Source organism: Mercenaria mercenaria, chromosome 9 (assembly GCF_021730395.1).
Source record: "Mercenaria mercenaria strain notata chromosome 9, MADL_Memer_1, whole genome shotgun sequence".
NCBI classification, from domain to species: domain Eukaryota; kingdom Metazoa; phylum Mollusca; class Bivalvia; order Venerida; family Veneridae; genus Mercenaria; species Mercenaria mercenaria.
Genome location: NC_069369.1, coordinates 59,571,658 through 59,593,222, shown reverse-complemented (window position 1 = coordinate 59,593,222; position 21,565 = coordinate 59,571,658). Strand labels below are relative to the sequence as shown.

General features: G+C 32.7%; 1 protein-coding gene across 1 annotated transcript in view; it reads right to left on the bottom strand.

Moving 5' to 3' along the window:
* LOC123547234 (TWiK family of potassium channels protein 18-like) overlaps window positions 1–17,070 on the bottom strand; it is a 123,467-nt gene extending 106,397 nt beyond the window's left edge. Inside the window, exon 1 of the mRNA XM_045334165.2 lies at window positions 17,056–17,070. The gene's annotated coding sequence lies outside the window, so the exon portion shown is untranslated. The remainder of the gene's footprint in view (window positions 1–17,055) is intronic.
* Window positions 17,071–21,565: the final 4,495 nt, after the last annotated feature.

Genomic DNA, 21,565 nt, shown 5'->3' with positions numbered 1-21,565 from the left:
TCGCCAACAGGCGACAATGTGATTATTATCGCATTCATTTTTTGTCGCCTTGTCCAAAAACATATATACATGCGAGATTTAACAATCCTCGCATGTTTTTTTGGGCGATAATAATCGTCTTCATTTTCGCATGTTTTTCTTAATTCTCGCAGCGGGAAATTAAAATTCTGCTAGAATACCAATACATAGTTGCGACAATTAGTAAAACCTCGCATTGTCGCATTGTCGCCCAGTGTTATAGGTTATTTCTAACTGTAACACTGTGGATGAAAATTTCTGTTACACCATTAAAAAGGGCAGGGATTGTCATTATAAATTTGTTTCGGTGTATTGATTCATAATACCCAGGAAGAATTATATCGATCAGTTGTCCAGAACTTTTATACCAAGCGACAGTGCGACAATGCGAAGGTTTACTATAATTATCGCATTGTCGCGTGTTGGTAAGGCAAGAATATAAGTGACACGAACCGGATTCCGTACTTCTGCGTTTCAGTATGCATACATTGTATGTAGCATTCTATCGGAGCCTGCATACTACTATCTTCCGCTAAATCAAAATGTCGGTGTAAGAAAGGTATGTCTTATACATCGAAAGAAACGAAAAAGAGTGATTTTTATTGGGCTTTAATTGTTGCATATACATCTTGTTTTGAACAGTTGGATTTAGTGGTTTTCAACCTCTTGGCTAACAAATAGCGGTGTTATATGCAACTCTTGTACATAACATACCGCTATGTAAAATGGCGAAAAAAAGAGAGAAACAATCGAGGAAGAAAATAGTGTCTTTATATTTATATATGCAAGCAGTCCCTGAAACATTTGTGTCTACTGATATATCTAAATGGCAATTTGTTAATTACCAGCGTCTCGAGGGAAATATGGCAGTTCAAAAGCAAGTTATGTTTATAACTCGTTATATTTTCACAAATATTGTATGCGCGTTAGCTGTTCAGTCAATTTGAAAATATATTTCGCATTTGCCATAATTCAAAGGAAGAAAATGATACGACTTATTAATAAGTTCTTCATTGGTTACCGGAAGGCAAAAGTACGTTCGACACTGCACTTTCATTGTATACAGAGTCTTTCGGTATAGAAGTAATGTTCTCATTTAATAATTAACTAAACAATACATGGAATCATTCATACCGGAACTATGGACTTTGCTTCACAACGCAGTACATACTATGACGTTCAATCTTGAAAGAGTTATTTGAAAAAGTTTCAGTCGGAAATATTTTATCGTTTTTAAAGCAGATAGGAATTTATCAAAAAATCTGACATTTCATATTTTTATCCACATTTGTTGCAATATTATTATGTTTGTAACATACGTAAATTCATTTTTACATAAATGATTTTAGATATACTTTACTTTTTTACATATTAAATGATTTTAGATATGCTTAAAAGTTTACATTTTTACATAATGTGCTTTACATTTTTACATAAATGATTTTAGATATGCTTTTATTACATTTTTACATAAATGATTTAAGGTATGCTTTACAGTTGGCGTTTTCAATATAACTTCGTATCGGCGATATATGACCATTTTGTGTCGATTCGCCGTAAAACCCAACTCACTCACTCGCTCACTCATACCGGAACAGATTGGTTGATTATATATAAAAGTTTAGACCAAGTATAATACTTAAGTCTTGACTTGATCATTTTAAAGCACGTTGTTTTAGATTTTCAGAAACTTTCAGTTTAATTTCCATGAAGCCGCTCTTGCAGACAAGCCATTGACTAATATTTAATCCCCAATTACAACTGGATTATTGTCGGAAGAACTTATATTAATGCAAAAACGTTTTCATATACGTACATGCATATTGTTTGACATAAAACAATGTTATAAAATAAAAAAATAAATTCAGATTCACTATTTGAGCTGAAATTCATATATGATGTTAATGTTACATATCACACAACTGTATGGTTGAAAACAAAAGTCATTTAATTGTAATGTCAATTTTCATGACAAAAATTTCTTGTTTATATATATATATTATATAAACAAGAAAGTTTTGTCATGAAAATTGACATTACAATTAAATGACCTTTGTTTTCAACCATACAGTTACTTCTTTGATCATTTTAACTTGTCTCATACAGGTGTATAGATAAATTCAAGGTAGCACTCTTGTTTGAATCATTGATTTGATCTCGAATACTATAATATATCCTACATCAATCAAGTTTATCCATTAAAAATATTTGTTTGTGTGAGTTTTATTGAACAGGATTAAGTCAAACATTTTTATATCAATTCCAATTCAAAAGGTAACTTTGAACATCATTTTAAGCACTGTTGCCAGTATATCAGCCGCTTGTGAGAATATTAAATGATCCATTGTAATAGTATCACTTATGAGTACAATTTTAACAATTGACACTCACCTGGTTCAGCTAGCACACAATGTTAAAACTCGTTCATCAAAGTTCGGCTATTTCACAAAACAGTCGCGAAGGCAAAATGCTATATTCACAATCTGTCTTCAATTATAGCTTCAACGTAGATCCAAATCAAATAGCTGATGAATTTCAATATTAAGTGCCAATAAATATTTTAATAGTTCTAAGAGTTTACGATTTCCAGAAAACAGCTATAAATCTTATGATTTTGAAGTAGAACTAAAATGTGTTCCTTGTTCAACTTTGTAATTGCACTGGAATGTTAAACTGAAACTTCGCAACAGGTCAAAGTAATTTTACCTGGCTCGAATATAAAAATGTACCGCAGTGTCATCTGCTTTCTAACACTTGCTTCACATTTATAGTAGGTATGGTGAGACTGTATAAGTCACAGGTAATGCGAAGAGAGTGTACTCTGGAAGTGAAACTCACGATCTCCAAGTAAGGCACGCTATTCTTAGACCACAATGTCAGTGAGCCACAATGCCAATGAAACCTTTAATACAAATTTCATCAACAATACTTAAACTTCCTTGAAAGTCTTGGAAAAGGAGGAATAACAGAACCTTATACCCTAAATTATCTAAAATTGAAGTGAAAAGAAACAAAGTATTAAGCTCTTTCAATATCAATTATATATCCAACATTAACGCACGAGTAACATTCATCGTTTGAACTTAGATATTGTATCAAGTGAAACCATACCATTCTCAGACACAGAATATTTGGTCCAGGAATAAATTATTCGTTTATCACCATTCGTTTAAACTAGCATTTTCCAACCATAAAATAATATCTAACTATGCACCAATCAGTAAGTAATATTCATAGATTTATATTGAAGGATATGAATGCATTTGATCTTAATGCCAATATAAATATCCATTGCTTATTCATTACATTGCTCATAATGAATTATAAATGTATTACAGAGAACGTTATGGGCTGTCAATCTTCTGAGTTTCCAGTTCTACTTCTTCTTAACTCCGGCAAACTTCTGCAGTGCATTCGAACAAATTACAAAGATATTGTAATAAACATGTGTGTCAATTAAGAAAAGAGCGATGAACGTTCGTTTCTTTCGTATAGATCAGTATATTATTGAACATTTTCTGTAACAGTAACGTAAATACAAGTGTCATGGTGAAAATGAAATTGAAACAGACTGCTTTTATATTGCTTGTTTGTATTTTATGCTTCTTAAGGATGGACTGAACAGCGCAGCAGTCTTTCATTTTCGAAACAATTGAGTGAATAAATAGAGATAAATCAAGTATCTCGAATCCTTGAAGAAATAAGAACATATTTTTAAACATATGCAATAACAGAACGGCTACATAAATACATCATTATATTGAATGGCTTGAGGACAGGAGGACCGATGACCAGTTGTTCTGAATATCGACTGGCAAGCCATTTTACATGACATCAAAATTCAATTTGCTCATTTTCCCCCACATGAATCAGACTGCTCTCCCATTTATGCATGCCAAAGAATTACATTTACATTGATATTTTAGACTAACTTTAAAAAATTAGATTTGTCATTTTTAAAGAATTGAAAGGTATTTAGTGTATGTTTACACCAGTATAGATACTTAAGAAATATCAATGACATTTTAACCTTCGAATTTTACGAGATTATTAAGTTCTTTTCCATACACATGCGTTAATTATATAAAATCTTCGACAATCGATCAATACATAGACAGAACAGCTGAACAGACCCGCCCCCATGTTTAATCTTAATTCGCCATCCGATGAAAATACAGTTCCAGTATCCTTAGAGTCAAGGAATATCAGATAGTCGAGTCGATACAGTTTTGCTCATTACCACAGGAAAAGTGAATTTTATGTATTATTGAATGTTCTTTTCAAAAGTTTGTGTGCCGAGTTTCAAAGACTTTTAAAACAACGACATATTGTATATGTTTTTTCTTTTTTTGTGAACGTATAGCAAATAAATGAACGTTTTTGTAAAAAAAAAATGGTCATTTATTTGCTATATTTTGACATCTACTCAATCATTTCAAGTATAGTCAGGTACCTTTGTAGACATGTTGAATATTTGCAAAGCAGTTACAGAGAGTCCCTACATTAATGACAAAATGAACAAACAATGATAACTGAAAAAAGCAAACTTTGTTTGATTCCTTCTGCCGTGGAACTAAGTACGACATGCTATGGTGTTCCATTAGGATCGGCGTATGCTTCTTATTATATACTCAATTTGCAGTGGTACGATGCAGAAGCGAAACATTTTTATCATTGTGGTGCGTTTTAACATCGTTATTCTCGCTACGTTAAGCTGCCTGGATGGTACAATAGAGAAGCACGAATGTACAGTGGAGAGGCGCAGAGATGCGATTGCCAAGCGCAAAGTTTTTACCATCATAGCTTCGGGCTTCACCATCGTACTTTCGAGTTTCGAACTTGGGTACACGTGAAGCACGAAGTGAGAATGTACACTAATGGAGTGCGGTGTACGACGACGAAGCGCGGAGCCACTAGGTAGCATGTCCGTGGTATTGCCACTGGGAAAAAATGTAGGTTCATTATACTGAACCTGAAATGTAAGCTCAGTCAAAGGGTTCGATCCCCGGCCGCGTCATACCAAAGACGTAAAAATTTGTACTAGTAGCTTCCTCGCTTGACACTCAGCATTAAGAGGATAGTGCTAGGACTGGCCAGCCCGGTGTCAGTATAATGTGACTGGGTGGGGTATCATGCCACGTGTCTACGGTGTAATATTCTAGTGAGGCAGCTCTTTAAAGTTGGGCATTGTGCTCACTGCTACAAGTAGACACCGTTTTTCATATGACTGAAAAATTGTTGAAAAAGACGTTAAACCCGAAGACACACACACACACGAGTCGAAACGAGCTAGTTCCCCACATTTCAAGAATTTTAAGCTGTCTTCCTCTGTTGGCAAGGTTATGCTGGTTGCTTTTGGGATTCACGTTGAGCAATACTTTTCATGCCAAAAGGTCAAACTGTGATTGCTAGATACTGTTCAGAAGTAAGTGTGAAATAACTAAAGAAAATGAAAAAGTTACGTCCTGGGCTAGCCCAGAAAGAAATTCTTCTTTTTTACAAGACAATGCTCCCTCTCATACTGCCTCATCTACAGTAAAGCTAATCAACTCCTTCAAGCGGCAATTGTTGTCCAAACCGCCATACAGCGGTGACCTTGCCCCTGCGACTTTTATTTGTTTCCAGAGTTGAAAAAAGTCACCCTGGAAACAATTATGAGACCAAGGAATACAAAAGCTCCTACGAAGATGGTAGAAGTGTATAGACGTAGGTTGGGAAAACTTTGAAAATGAATAAAACAGAATAATTATTTGAATTTTTTTTAACGGTTTTTTAGAAAGAGCAAAAAGTCCGGATATTTTCCAACCACCCCTCGTATTTATCACCAAGTACAAAAAAAGAAGATTCCGAAAAAAAAGACAAGTACAGGCTTTTGCAATAATGTTAACACCCTATGTATCAGTATTTGTGATGGGACATTCTAGAAAACCAAAGAATATAAATAACTTATTGACATACATGATGTCCCAAGACAAGGACAGATGTAGTAAACAATGAGTCATCAAAATAACACAAATGATAAAGTGACGCATAATGGGGATTGCGATGTACATTAAAGTATGTAAAAAGGATGTACGCAGGATAACAAATACATGTGTATTAACAAAATTCAGAAAGGCAAATTAAAAACACACTGTTCAAAGACAATTAAACGAAACTACCACAATTAGTTAATCAAATTCTTAAGCTGCTTTTCAAGTGGTTCTATTGTATTTCCTCTTAATTTCATAATTTCATATCGATGTAAATATAAATGCTTTATTGCTAGTATTACTGAAAATGATTATTAAAACAATAAGCTATCAGCAAGAAACTTAATAGTCGGTGTATTGCGTCAGGGGCTCTACTTAATCAGAAACATCTCCAACAGTTGGTTTTGCTATGACTATATTACCATCTAACGGTTCTGAAGTAATAAATTTTGGGATAAAAAGGACTGTATTCAAAAACCTTGCCATGGTTGTCTACACATTATGACATTTCCTATTTTAAATGATTCATAAAGACTAAGTCTATTCGTCTATAGGAACTTGTGCACTGTTACACTTTACAAGGAACGTAAGAATAAGGACAAAGTTGTAACAACTGTTATAACACAGAATGGCCCATGAGTAGGACGTAATGTTTTCCATCAATCAGTTATCAGACGCTTGCAATTTCTAACAAGATTATGGAGACGATTATATAGAATATTTATGTTAGAGGCATTCTTAACCAATACCATCAACTTGAACAGTGACCTAAAATACTGACTAATATTACTAGGGAAAGACATATTATAGAAGTGTGTCGTGGTATCTAGTGAGTATGAGTTTAATAATGTTAATGCAATGATTGCTTACTCCTATTTAAACAAAATGTAACGACAGCTACTATAAAATGCACAACGTTTCGTATCTTTGCGCTCTACTAACTTATAATTGACTATTATCAAGATGTTACATCATCAAGTCCAACGCATCATTTAAAAAAAACAATCCTGTCTAACTTCATTTTTCTTCGCCTGAAACCCCAAAAATTATTCAAGCATTTAGTTACAGCATGATTTTAGATACAAAATCAAAGACTGAGGTGTTTTAATATTGTAATATACTTTTTACCACATTGCGGGTTGCTCATAGCATTTATGACTTATTGCTCATCTGCTACACAATAAAGTAGCGTAAATTTAGCAGAAAGAGGATCGTAGTACATTTGCAATGGGATCAGCAATAATTTTTGTAGGAAGCAAGTAATTTTAGTGATTCCTACATGAATCAAATTACGTTCGATGCCGAAACTAAGCAACAAAATAATCATAAACATTGCAGAGCCTGACGAATGCACTGTTTATATTATCACCTGCATTCAATTTGGTAATCTTGTTACTTCAATAATTATGTGATGACTATTTCTTACCACACACTTCAATCTTCACTAATGATATGATTTTTAAAAATTAAGGAATGAGGCATTTGCTAATTTAAATGTTATTCATTGAATGTCTTAGTAGAGCTGATACAGTAACATTACAGACTATTAACCAGCAACTGTTAAATGTTTAGTATAATTTCTTGTTTACTGTAAGATTAGAAATTTTCAAGAGGGGTTAATTTTCGCTTTATTCGCTTATTGTAAATCTTCTCGAATATACTCCAGAAAGTGCTATTACTACTATTGATTATACTTGGGGTTTAATAAGCCATGTTTCTCTCAAACGAATCTGTCAGTTTCAAACGTAAAGATCTCTTGGTCTTGCTAAAATATCGGATTTTTTTCCAGAATTTAATGAGTCTTATAGAAATAGCAACATTATTATGCAATCGTAAGTATGTTTAACTGTATACGCTTAAGTATTACATTGTAGTAATATGTTCAAGATATAAAACAGATAAGGGAAAACTGAAACATACCAAAAATAAAGAATGATAGTTCTTACGAATTGTTTGTAACCTGATGCCTTAAGGTTACATTATGAACTCAACAAAGATAGAGATATTTCACTTTTAAACCGCTGTGGACTGACAAGTAATATCTTAATGTAACAAAATAATATCTTAGAAAATGCTACAAATGTAGAGAGCCCTATCACAACCCTTATCTACTTTTATGCCAAATAACAGCGAAATGTTATTAAGTCAGTCGAATTAAATATTAACATACAAGCGCTAGGTCGTATAGGTGCTAAATTCAACAATTGGTAATGACATCGGTAAGTTTTGAAGCTGCTGTTCGATATTCTTGTCAAAAACTATAACAAATTCTAATGAAATAACCTCCCTTTTCAAATGACGTCTTCCGAGGTTTTTGTCAAAAACGAAAAATAAAATAAAGTTTAACACACACCTAAGTAATCAAGGCAAATATTACCTAGCAGAAGCTTTGCAATGCAGCATTCAAACACTAACAATCTGTTCTAACATATATATCCATTATCGGTTTTCAAAATTAGAACTGTATTGATGCCAATTTATAATGATGGTTTGCCAGCAGTGCATTCAAGTAAACATTTTAATATTATTATTGGTATAATGCGAATATGTATTGTATTAGCTATTAAACGAAAACATTTTAATTAGTTTGTGAAAACACATTGGCATTCAACGTTAGCGGCTTAATATGAAACAATTAAAGCATAATGTGAAGGTGTCTCTTTAATATTTATTATGTACTACAAGTATTAAACTCAGGTAACAGGTATCATTCAGGCATCACATTTTATTTCTCATGTCAGATGTCAATATGTGTTTAAGAAAATACTGTTCAAACAATCAGTCATGCGAAAATATAACAGTTACTAAAAAGAGAATTATTATTTTCGAACATTTCAATAGGTATGGTAGGTAAGGAAATATCCAGTCAGAAGTATAAGTAGTGTCTACATTTAAAAAAAGATGCAAAATGAAACTACATGCACTATCAATAATGAAATATATGTTTATTTATTTTACCACACTTGAACCCTTAGGACTGGCCTTAATTCATGTTATACATATTAGTAAGCAATATCTACTCTAAATGATAGCAATTTGGCAATTATCAGTCTCTAGGGAAGAATTATGTCGATTGTTTATCTTGCTGCAATTAGGCAGTTTTATATTCCTTTGGGCTTCTGTTTGTTTCATATACAGTTCGGTTTCACAAATACAACGCCAAAATCGTGTGTTGTGCTGATTATTCAGCATGTTTTTTAACTGATAAATGAGAACATTTGGAAGCAGATGTTTTGGAAGCATAGAACGCAACCAAACGAAGTAATAACTGACTCACGTTCCCTAGCACTGGTTTGAATTGAACTATATTATGAACATGAAGAAAATCGGATGCATCTATGTCGTCTTGTGGTCATAATATCTTTATTTTATCGCATTCTATCAATGGCACAACATAGATGTAGTGTTTTAATGAGTTATGATGAAAGTAAACTCATAGAAAAAGTTTTAGTAGGTAGTGTCCTACAAAGATATAGAGTAGAAAAACCTATCAGGTCTCCAACAAGTGTGCGGCATATCTGTAGCCAAGAGATCACGGGCTAACATATTATGTTTTATATCATGTTATGAATTACAACGGGACAGATACCGACCAATATAGATTGTGTAATGTTATACATAATATCCCACCTATGATAAATGCAGAAAATAAAGAGATTGTCATGTGAATAGGCATCGGACATTGATTTCCATGCCAAATTGTACCCCTTGCCAAGTCACCGGCAAACCGTGTACGGAAATCGTAAGCAGGAAATCTAAACAGTACGTGTTGATCCTAAAATTCTACCAATTAATTTAAATGCACTGTTCTTAAAAACAAAGAAAATCAAGACAAAAAATTTTCTAGAAACTATTTGTTGGACAAATTACAAAAGACGTATAAACAAATGTAAGAGATAACGTCTTAACAATGATTTGGCTAAGTAATTGATGTCTTAATTAAACCATCATGTGTATAAACTATTTTACAAATGTTTACGATAAGGTTCCAAAAACAATAGGACATGCAGCTCGCTTTCTTTGTTCAATTATCATCAGCATTATAGCTACAAGTATTGATATCTTTGGCAATCTGGCTATTTTTGTCACATAAAATATTTGAAGGAAAATTTTGTGAATCGTTTACCTCTTGTTGGCGGTACTCAGCACATGGCAGAAGGGACCATTTGAATCGCAGCAGTTGTTAAAAGATAGCGTTACATAAGTTTATAATATACTCAGTACATCTAGAAACGCAACGTTTTTACCCTCGATTTTTTCATACTTTGTAAAATTGTATTGAAACCTGACCATCATCCAAAACCAAAAGAAAAAATCAAAAGTGCAGTTTTCTTGTCATTTATCAGGTTAAAACAATATTGACTGTAGACCAAGTGTTGCGTTTCTAGATGTACTCAGTATATAAGTAAATATTTTGCTTTGTCTATGTTGGATTAACATATCTTTCCACATTTTACCCGAATCACAACTTTGGCAGTTTTTAACAAAATTTAGGTTATGAAATGCCAAGCTGTTAAGTTAGGGAGTATTTCTAGTCCCTATTGTTCTTACCCAAACTGTAAACATATCTGCAGGCTTCGTGAAGTTATGTCAGACTCGGTTTCACAAATCATGTTCTTGAAAGCTAATGGACTATGGGACATGTCTCACAAGCGCAAGCAGAACTATTGTAACAAAACAATTAATGAGACTCTGCGATTCAAAAGAACCCAAAGTAATAACAAACCCAAAGCAATTTAAAAGAACCTTCCTTGCTCTGTTTTCACAAAATGTTTACATTAATTTTTTAATTGCTTATACTGATAAAAACAGCCAGTTTAAGCTCAATGTAAGACTGTTGTAAGCCAAGCTTATCAACTTTAAGTTAGTCCTTGACTTGTATTAGCTGTTCTAAAATGTAGCAATAATATATACTTTTGACAAAAATGTATGTTTGTCTTAGTGGCATTTTCAAAGATTAAGAAAATTTTTAAATAGACAAAAAGTAACATTCACAAACACATAAGTTAGAGCTACTACAATAAGTAAGCTAGTTACAAAAAAAATGAGATTTAGGAATGGATTCAGTGTTTTTCCTGATTTATACTGTTATTGTTCCCTTCCCTATTACTAAATCTACCACTAAACGGAATACAAGGGCTCTGATAACCTGCAAATCGCTTAAGCAATTAACTAATCAAATAATATAATAAATAATTATATAACATAAAATAAAATTTGTTAATTGTACCTGGAAATAAGTAATTAAAGGATTGTGGAGTCGTTTTACATAGTCAGCACGGGTAAAATAATGTAATACTGTGATTGCTTTAACAATTTCTAAAAAAATAAAACGGATTTTCTTTTAAGAATGCACTCCATTGAATTTAAATTCTCATCTGAACACATACTTTATTTTGCATTTCTAAGATTAGTGAGACAATTTACCATTTTCAGTTAGTATCGGTATGCATATAAATGTACACATGAAATAGGTCTTTTACTGTAATATATTTAACCGCAACGTATTTTTTTCCAAGCGTTTATAACTAATAGCGAATTTTGGCAGCAAGTCTTTTTTTTTTTTTTTTTTTTTTGAATATAAGCATTTTAACAGAATATGGTCACATTTGTAGTGGGACGTACTATCACTGTTTTAAGTAGTTAAATCAATTAAATAAATAAAAAATTAAATCAATTTATGTAAGAATCATTACCTAATTATACACATTTCAAAATCTAGACAAATGTTCTGTATATTATTCCTATCCTTATATTTACACCTGTACCGGTAATCTAATTACAGAAACAACATTTCTTGATCTACTACACGTGGTACTAACAAGACATTTGATTCATAGTTAGTAATGAGGTATTTCTGTATGTCAAAAATAAAAATAATGACTTGTCAGCTATAATAGTTATCTGAACTAGTGTATACTAGGCGATCCACTGCGAATGATATTATATAACACCTCTTAATGTACAGACTATTGATCATTATCCTATTCCCTGGTCGGATATGCAAGAAACAGTTCACGTGACTCCTTATGTAATATCGTCCGTCCATAGTTTGTGCTATAATTTAAGGCCCGGAGTTTAATGGGCTTGTCTATTCGCCGGCAAGCCATATTACGAAAAGTGTAAACACTTCAACGACAATGAACAGAAAGAGTGAAACTAGCAACATAATTTTTTAAATGATTATTAAAAACTAGGAATGTGTGACATACTTCACTGTTTAAGATAACGCCAATTATGCACACTTTTAAAAAATAAATAAAATCTTATAATGCCAACGGAAATGTGATGACTTATCCCATTGCATCATTAACTAGAGTGATGTTTCGAGTCACGTTGTCTAAGTTACCACCGAGTGATGTCAGAAGAATATAGTGACTAATTTTTTCGTGAGAAAGTATTCTTACTTTCTTATAAAGAAGTTTGGAACACAGGATACAATGATATGAAATATAGTGCCTTATCCTTAGTCCTTGTCAGTCAAGGGAAACAACCATTTTGTTGAATATTTTGACCATTGACGGATGAACCATTTAGAATGAGCACTGCCTTTCAATATTAATTGCATCATTTTGTTGTAATTCAAATATAACCTATAATACAGGATAGGATTGAATATGGTTTGATGACACGTGTCTACTCTAACAAGTTCGAATAAGCGATGGCTAAGACAAAAAATTCGTATTAAAAAGATTTATTCTGTACATACTAAGAGACATTATTGTTACTTGTAACTTGTAACTTGTAACTATTGTTAAAACATCGCAAACTCATTCTATGAAATAATGACCCATATTAAGATATGACTTTCTTGAAAACTGAAGTTTTATGTCAAGAAAAGAAGAAAAAAAATCTTACACCTTATGAATTAAGAAACACATTAATTGCTAACACTTTGGCATGCATAATAGTAAGATAGTATGATAATTGACAATGGAATGCATTAATTGACTGGTGCGCGAGATCAGTGTCAAGAAACTAGTGCAAATTGTTTATCAGTCATATAGTACTCAAATGCACACAAACGACGTTACGTTTCTTAAACTTGTTTTTCCATAGAAGAAATTAATACGTTATTTGATATTAATTACTTTATAACGTATGAAACTTTACTTTAGCTGTCATTATATTTAGATATCAAATCATGCTAAGGAGATTAGTATTTTAACCTATGCAGACAAGTAATGCAAACAGCACATTACCATTCTCACTGCAACAAGCTTGTTCGGTGTTGTACTTCTGTAGTTACGTATATTACGTCATGTAACAACGGAAAACATATTATGAAAAATACACCACTCGTTTTTTTTTTCAATGTACAGAAAAAGTGAAGACGTTTTTTTCACTAATTTCTGACAGCAGTACTGGGTGCATTACCATTAAATGCGAAGTCGCGTAAACATGTGACTCTCCCTGTCCGTATTTTGACCATATTATTCATATAAGCAAATAATATAACCTTGTCCGTGGTACAAATAAGTAACATTAGAAATGTTAATTGAATGTGACATTTGTAGCAAATTTCAGTTTTTATTTTAACCTGACATGCGTTCATCAGGTAGCACGATCAAGGAAACAGCGCAGGTGTGTCATAAAAAGATAAGAAATAATTATCTTTTGTAACTAAGCATGTCAGTAAATGGGAGATATATTGCTTATACAATGAATAAAATTGTTTTAAGTCCTTTATTTCACCTGTGTATCCCTTTAAGTGAGTGAGAGTGACTTGGGTTTTACGGCGAATCGACACAAAATGGTCATAATTATATCGCCGAGAAGAAGTCATATTACAAACGCCAACTGTAAAGCATAAACATTTATGTAAAAATGTAAAACATACCTAAAACATCCATGTAAAAATGTAAAGCGCACTAAGTATGCATAATGTAAAGCATATCTAAAAGCAGTTATGAAAAAATGTATATACGTATGTGTTAAAATATCAGCTGCAAACATAATAATATTGCAAAAGATGTAAATAAAAATATGAAATATTAGATTTTTTGATAAATTCCTATCTGCTTTATAAACGATAAGATATTTCCGACTGAAACGTTTTCAAATAACTCTAAGTGTATTGCTTGTTTAATGCGAAGGAAATATTTTATCATCACATGATAACCTTGTAAGGATATTCATCCTTGTAGCAACACGCAGTACCTCAAATTACTCTATTTATTCATATCTGGCGTCAATATATGTGTTTTAGAATGTCCAGGTATCAAATAAGTATTATAAGAATTCAAAATTTTCTTTATTTCATTATTTCAATACTATTCCATCATTAGGTCTTGTTCTAAGGAACTGTTGATTCGAACATGTTTAACTTAGTGCTATCCGTCAAAAGTTACATTGTAATAATTGATATTTTAATAATCTGCAGATGATTGGGAGTTTGAAGTATTTTTAATAATGTCTAAGCTACGATAAATGCACTAAATACTGCTTATGATCAGTTGATCTCCTCAGTTGTCCGTTTATTGTATGAAATTATGCACGGAAGGGACAACTGGAGTACATATCTACTGAACAGTGTACGTCGGTGTTACTGAACAAAACATACAAACGCAATATAAATATATAGGGTAAAATGCCCTGCGTCTGGTTTCCAGAAATGCATTTATCTAATTATACCAAGCAAGATTTGAATGAAATCATTGAAATAACATCTTTTCATTATGCCAGTCCGAGAGCGAGAAAAAAATCTGACGGTGTGAGGAAAATCTAAACGCACTGCTCTTAACTGGATACATCGCTAAATGCAAGTCTTCCTGTGAAACATATGTCGCAAAATCTTCAAGAGATAAACATACAGATTGTGAAACGCATCTTCAAAAGGCATGAGATAAAATAATGCCAATGTTTTGACTAACATTCCTGACGTAACTCAGTCATCCTGACGTATAAAAGTTTACAAATGTTTACGATAAGATTCCAAAAACAACAATGGCATGCAGATCGCTCTCTATGATAGAGGTAATGTTGTTCCATTCTCATTAACATTACAGCTACAGAGCTTGATATCTGGCGATCTCGCTAATTTTGTTACACTGTCTTGAGCGGACATGATGTTGTTTCTAAGCTTGCTGAATCATTAACCTCATGCCTCAGTTAAATAATACTGATTTCATGGAGTACGTAACTAGTTTAACTAGTATTTGTAAATAATAATTTTAGAAAAAAATGCTTTTCTTCTTGTGTCTGTTATTTTTCTCTCTTTATTAGATAAAATGATTTTACGCTGCGATTACAGCTTATATGACACAGATTTCTTCGGTTTAACATTTTAATGACGTGACAAACATAATGAGCCTCCCTTTCGTGCCTTCGTAGTGGTCGTGCCTTCGTGGTGGGGAAAGGCAACGTTATCTGAGTAGTATAGTTTTTATTATCACACGTTTTTCCTTGAAAAAAAGACAAGCTTTATGTGCACATTGTGGTGTCATAATCTCCATGCGTTATTTTAAGCGATCTTTATATATCCTGCAAATTAATGAAAAGGAAAGAGATTTTACATGTGTTCTCCCGCCCATGGAACAATGTGCAGATAAGTGACAGCATTATCGCTCAGTTTCTCTCTGATTTGGACATCCGTGCCCCACCAAGGCAGACATGTAAGATTCTAATACAGATGTACATTCTTCAAATAAAGAGATTGCAGGAAGAATAAGAACATAAAGTAATGCATATAAAATTTCAGTACTTCGCGCTTCTTCACCTGGGACAAGCCATTTGTAACATCAGATAATTTCAATGGAAAAATACTTATTAGTTTTCCTTTTTTGAAAAAATAAAGGTCTTATTACGTTAGATATTTGCTTAGTTTAAGAGTGAAAATAATACCTTAATTTGGCGCATGCATAGTGAAAATACAGGATAGTTAAAGTGTTATATGCCTAATTATATGTTTGAATTGTGCAATATTAAGTGGATATTTTAAAATCATAATGAAGTTTAATTTCATTAAGCTTAGAATCCTGTCATGGATTCACTCCTTTGTCCTGTAATCAAATATTGCACTTCTTTCAATGGAACTCGGTACTCGTACATTACACGTTGCGTCCAATTTTTGTTTAATATTTTACTATTTATTTAATACTCGGTTGCATGAGGAAACATGCGTGTGTAAGGAAACAATAAATGTACACATTCATTTTACTCGACTAGTCAAATATTTAACAATGATTTTAATAGCAATTTCCAATTCTTTGCATGCGTCGACGTAGTCAGACTCCCTAAACGACACCTTTCTTGGACACCAACCCCGAATGAAAAATATTGTTTTGGTTTCAGGTATGAACTGTGTAAGATTTTGACCCTATCTATATCAAAAATAGTTCATAAAACCAATGATATTAGTTCTGAGAGGATGTACCGCATTAAGCTTATGTCCAAGGTGCTGCGTCAAACAGTCCAGCAGTTGCCTGCTGCTTGCATCAACTTAAAATAATCATGAACATGGCATTCATACACGTCTTGGCCGTTCATGTAGGCGCATGCCAAATGCACTTTTATTTTGAGTATTGTGCGGAATATTTAGCATTAGCCATAAAATTCATATACATTTATGTTTATCTAAATGTACATGTTCATGTCTTAATTGAATTATTAATAAATGTACCTACAAGACAAAATACTGTGGCAAAGATGATGCATTCAGATAGGTTTTCTATGGAATGCCGGTCAAAAGTTCACCGTTCAAAATAAAAATGTTTATTCAGATGACTAGTTCTATGTTCTTTTAAGCAATTTTACCAAAAAGTCTACTATTCGAGAGAAAATAGATATGAACTGAATTAAAACAAGTAGTGAAGAGCTTTTATATTAATAAAATAAAATTGTACATATTTTTTTAAATAAATGAGAAATGTTCCTTCAACCGGTTGATAATATACGTTACGTGTATATCATGGAAATTAAAGCTTAAACTGAATTTATATTGGTACTGAAAACTAGAATTATAAGAGATGATGACGCCTTGTCTTGTGAACAATAATAATTAAGTATCCAGCATACGCAATCAAATTTAAACAGATTAATTGTGCTAATAATAAAAATGTCTTACCTTAACTTGCGATCATTCTAACCATGTCAATCTTGTATTCTTTCGTATCCGCTTAACTGTTTTTATAGTAAATTGTTGCGTAAGGCATAAAAAATTTACCAACTTATTGCCAAAATGCTGATTAATTCAGTCCCAGTGAGAAAAAGTCCCTGAATGTCAATGTCAAAGAGCATTCAGCTATTGTCAGTAATGTTAACATGTTTATATCCATGATCCAACATAATATTCTGCTATTATTTCAGTGCACAAATAGCATTAACAGATGTACGAGAACAATGGAAGATTCATCATACATGCTAGACGTTATCGATGAAAAGATAAAAAATAACATTTCTTACTGTGACATTTAGTGTTATTTGTAAGTCTTCTTTGCAACTCATAGCTAGTATACGATAAAACTATGTAAAATGTCTGAACCGTACACACCACTTCCGGTTGTACAACATTTCATGTATTTGTTCCTATGATTTGGTCATTCAGAGATTGAAAACATTACAAATGTAACTAAGATAATCATTTATTTGATGAATAAATTTCATTCGGTAGATGATGTTTTAATAAATTATCTTTTATATTTACCATAGTGGTTTGACTGAGGTTGATGTTTTAAAACTACAAGAGACCATTCTTTGTTCAATAAATGTCTATTGTGATACAAAATATTTGAGGAACCAATTCACATAAAACGAGTGTCGGAATGTTTAATTATTTTACGCTCTTTATTATTTGTTTGTAGATGTTTATTTGCGGCATTATTTTTTATTCTTTGTAGGTTGAAACAAATAAAACGATTGACTAAATGTGTTTGAAATATTGTCTTTCTTTAAGTTAGAAAGTCATGACATTTTTACTCTAACAAAGGGTATAATCATTTAATCTGTGTTTTATATATTACTGCATGTGTACAGGTACGATAATGAAATCAAATTTCTTTCCTATGTCGGTCCTTTTGATAAATATAGCATGAATACATGGTCTTTTTTAAGTTTGTTAGGCTGTTGGTGAAGTCTTGTTTATTGTTTTATCAACCTCTTTTGCATAGGCACTCGGAGAAATGTCACCTCCTCAGTAGGTTCCAATGCATTTTCATTTCTTTACAGGTGTCTAGATGGCTCACGGAAGATACACGCCCATGTCTGAAACGTCCCAGCGGTTAATATTGATCCGTATTATTCATTGAAGCTTGTAATGGTCGAATGGCCTACATTATTTACATTGCAACTAACGAAATTGAGCTCCCGATGTACACATTTTGTGGAGATGGTACCTAAAATTTTAAATTATGAAAAACAATTAAAAAATAAACTTTGATAGCTTAAATATAAAATTTAAGACCGAATATAATACTTAAATCTTGATTTGATCATTTTGAAGCATGTTGTTTAAGATTTTCTGAAACTTTTTATTTAATTTCCATGTAGCCGCCCTTGCAGATAGTCCTACTCATGTTATTGATCAATATAAAATGCCCAGTTAGACCTGGATTATTGCGGAGAGAATTTATCTCAATGCAAAAAAAAAAAAATGGTCAAATACATTATTATTGTATGACATCGGAAAATGTTTTACGTCTAATAAAATAAATTCGGATCCACTTTCCAAGCTGAAATTTAGATATAATGTTATTTCTACCATATCACACATCATATATAAAAACAAGAAAAACATCTTCAGCATTAATCATGAAATTTGACATTACAATGAAATGATTTATCACTAAGATTTTATCGATATAGTTACTTCATTCTTCCTATTAACTTGTGTCATACAGATGTACAGGTAAATGCAGGGAAGGATTATTATTTGTGTCATTGATTGATCTCTAGTACTCTGTGTACGTGACATTGCATATATTTCTATCTCAATATCTTTGAGAAGTAAAATGATATAGCCTGTACCCTGAACATATCAAGACTTCTGCAAGGTACAAAATGCAGTAAACAAATCAAATGAATCAAATAAAAGTATCAGGACAATTATCACGTCTTTCTCTAACAAATAATTTGTTTAAAGACGTGCCACAAAATAACTGTGTTCTTTTGTATTTCCGTGATGGTAGTTATACACAATTTGCATGAAAAACAAACCTATAATATTGTAAAAGGAGCCAAAATTTTGTGCTCTGAAAATCCCAGGTTCGATCAATTTTATTTTATAGTTTCGGAATATTTTTTGAAGGAAAACAAAAGATTCTTTACAGTCCACACTTTGATTGATTGCAAAACTCACTAAAATAACAAAACCAAATGTCTGATTTCTCAAAAAAAACACCTCAAAATAAAGCATATAAATTTTCCATTAAAATATCTGTGGGGAGAGAGAGAGAGAGAATGGTTCAGGCAGGTCTGTGAAAAGGAGGTAAACACTTTACCTTTCGTTTCGGCGACAAAGCACAGAACAAACCCACCACTGGACAAAGGTGAATTAAGGTGAATGTATCCCAGTGAATGGTTGACTTCTTGTAAAGAGCTGAAATAAGAAAATACTGACAGGTATGTACTTGAAGATATCATTCCTGCTACAATATTATAAAGTCTTCAAATTTTGCTTATATTCAATGTTGTTTTCGCGAAATATAAAGGGAGATAAATTTGGTGTCATTTTATAAAAATGACATTTAAGCACAAGCACAATTAAAAGTTTTAAGTTTTTGGTGGTATTCAATGTTGTTGTTCTTTTTTAAAAAAAAAACAACAAGTAATATCTTTAAAAAGATAAACGGCGCATTATATTAAATACATTAGCAAGTGTGCTATATAACAAGAGCTGTCGGAGGACAGCAACGCTCGACTATTCAACAGCCTTGTCGATTGAATAAATACGAAGTCGAAAACGGGGCATAATTTAGTAAAAAAGCAAAATAGGGTTATGGAACCTGCATAGTGCTTATCAGCTCATGACAGTGGAGAAGTGTGTGAAGTTTCAATCCATTCCCATTAGTGGGTACTGAGATACCAGCTTACATATAAGAATTTCACCAAAAACTCCTTAGTTGAAAAAGGGGCACAATTTTGTAAAATGCGAAGTTGAGTTATTGACCCCTTGCACTGCATGTTATATCATGACAGTGAACAAGTGTGTGAAGTTTCAATCCTTTCCCATTAGTGGATACTGAGATACCAGCTTACATAAAAAACTTAACCAAAAATTTCTATGTTGAAAAAGGGGCATAATTTTGTAAAAAAGCAAAATAGAGTTATGGGACCTGCTTTGTGCATGTCAGATTATGACAATGAACAAGTGTGTGAAGTTTCAATCCATTCCCGTTAGTGACTACTGAGATACCAGCTTACATACAAAACCTTAACCAAAATTGTCGAAAAAGGGACAAAATTTTGTAAAAAAGCAAAATAGAGTTATGGAACCTTTGCAGTGTAAGTCAGTTTATCACAGTAAATAAGTGTGTGAAGTTTCAATCCATTCCCACAAGTGGTTACTAAGATACCAGCTTACATACAAAACCTTAACCAAAACTTTCTAAGTCAAAAAAGGGGCATAATTTTGTAAAAAAGCAAAATAGAGTTATGGAACTTGCGCAGTGTAAGTTAGTTTTTCACAGTGAATAAGTGTGCGAAGTTTCAATCCATTCCCACATGTGGTTGTTGAGTTACCAGCTTACATACAAAAACATAACCAAATCGGGACGCGGACGCCGACGCGGACTCGGACGCCGACGCATGGGCGAGTCCAATAGCTCTACTATTCTATGAATAGTCGAGCTAAAAATAAACGCAGTGGTACTTATACATGTTTTTCTTGCCCGCCCTGTGCAAGCGTGCTTAAAACTGATATTTACTGTTAGGATTTAACCCGTGATATTTGAGGCCCACTGCTTCAGTTGTGTCTTTACAAAAAAAGCCTTGATTTTCTATGCAGTTGAATAGTCACAACACAATACTCTGGTGCGCTTTAATGTTATTTTAGCAGACGGGCCTCAAATTGTCAACGTCTTTTAATAAAGGTTTATTATTGTGTCATTTTATGACAGATCACGAGGTTTTCGTGTTTCGACCTAGGCCAAGTAATTGTGTGATTTTGCTTCTCTGTCACGCTCTATCGATTCGAGAATATATGTATTTAGATATAATTTAAACATTATTTTCGCGGATCAGTTATGGCAGAATTTTATCACCCACCTTTAATCTCCTGTATCAATTGTAAATGTGTTGATTTAGAACTTAAAAAAAGAAATAGTTTGCATGTGAACCAAACAATATTTTTCATATGTAAATATGAATCTGAAATCCCGGGGAATCACACATTCGTCTAATCGGCACAGACATAATATGTGATTTTTACTGTCTTTCCCGCGCGTTTGTCCATAGACGATAAGGCGAGTTTTCATTGGTCCAGGGAGACATGCTTAATTTGCATATTCAGTGAAAACAAACGGCGGCGCCGAAACTAAAAAAAAAGACAACAACAGATAAGTATCACAGTTTTATCTGTAACTCGTAGTCTTCCATTATACATCTTTTACTGCGTCTGTGTTTAAATATTTGCATAAGAA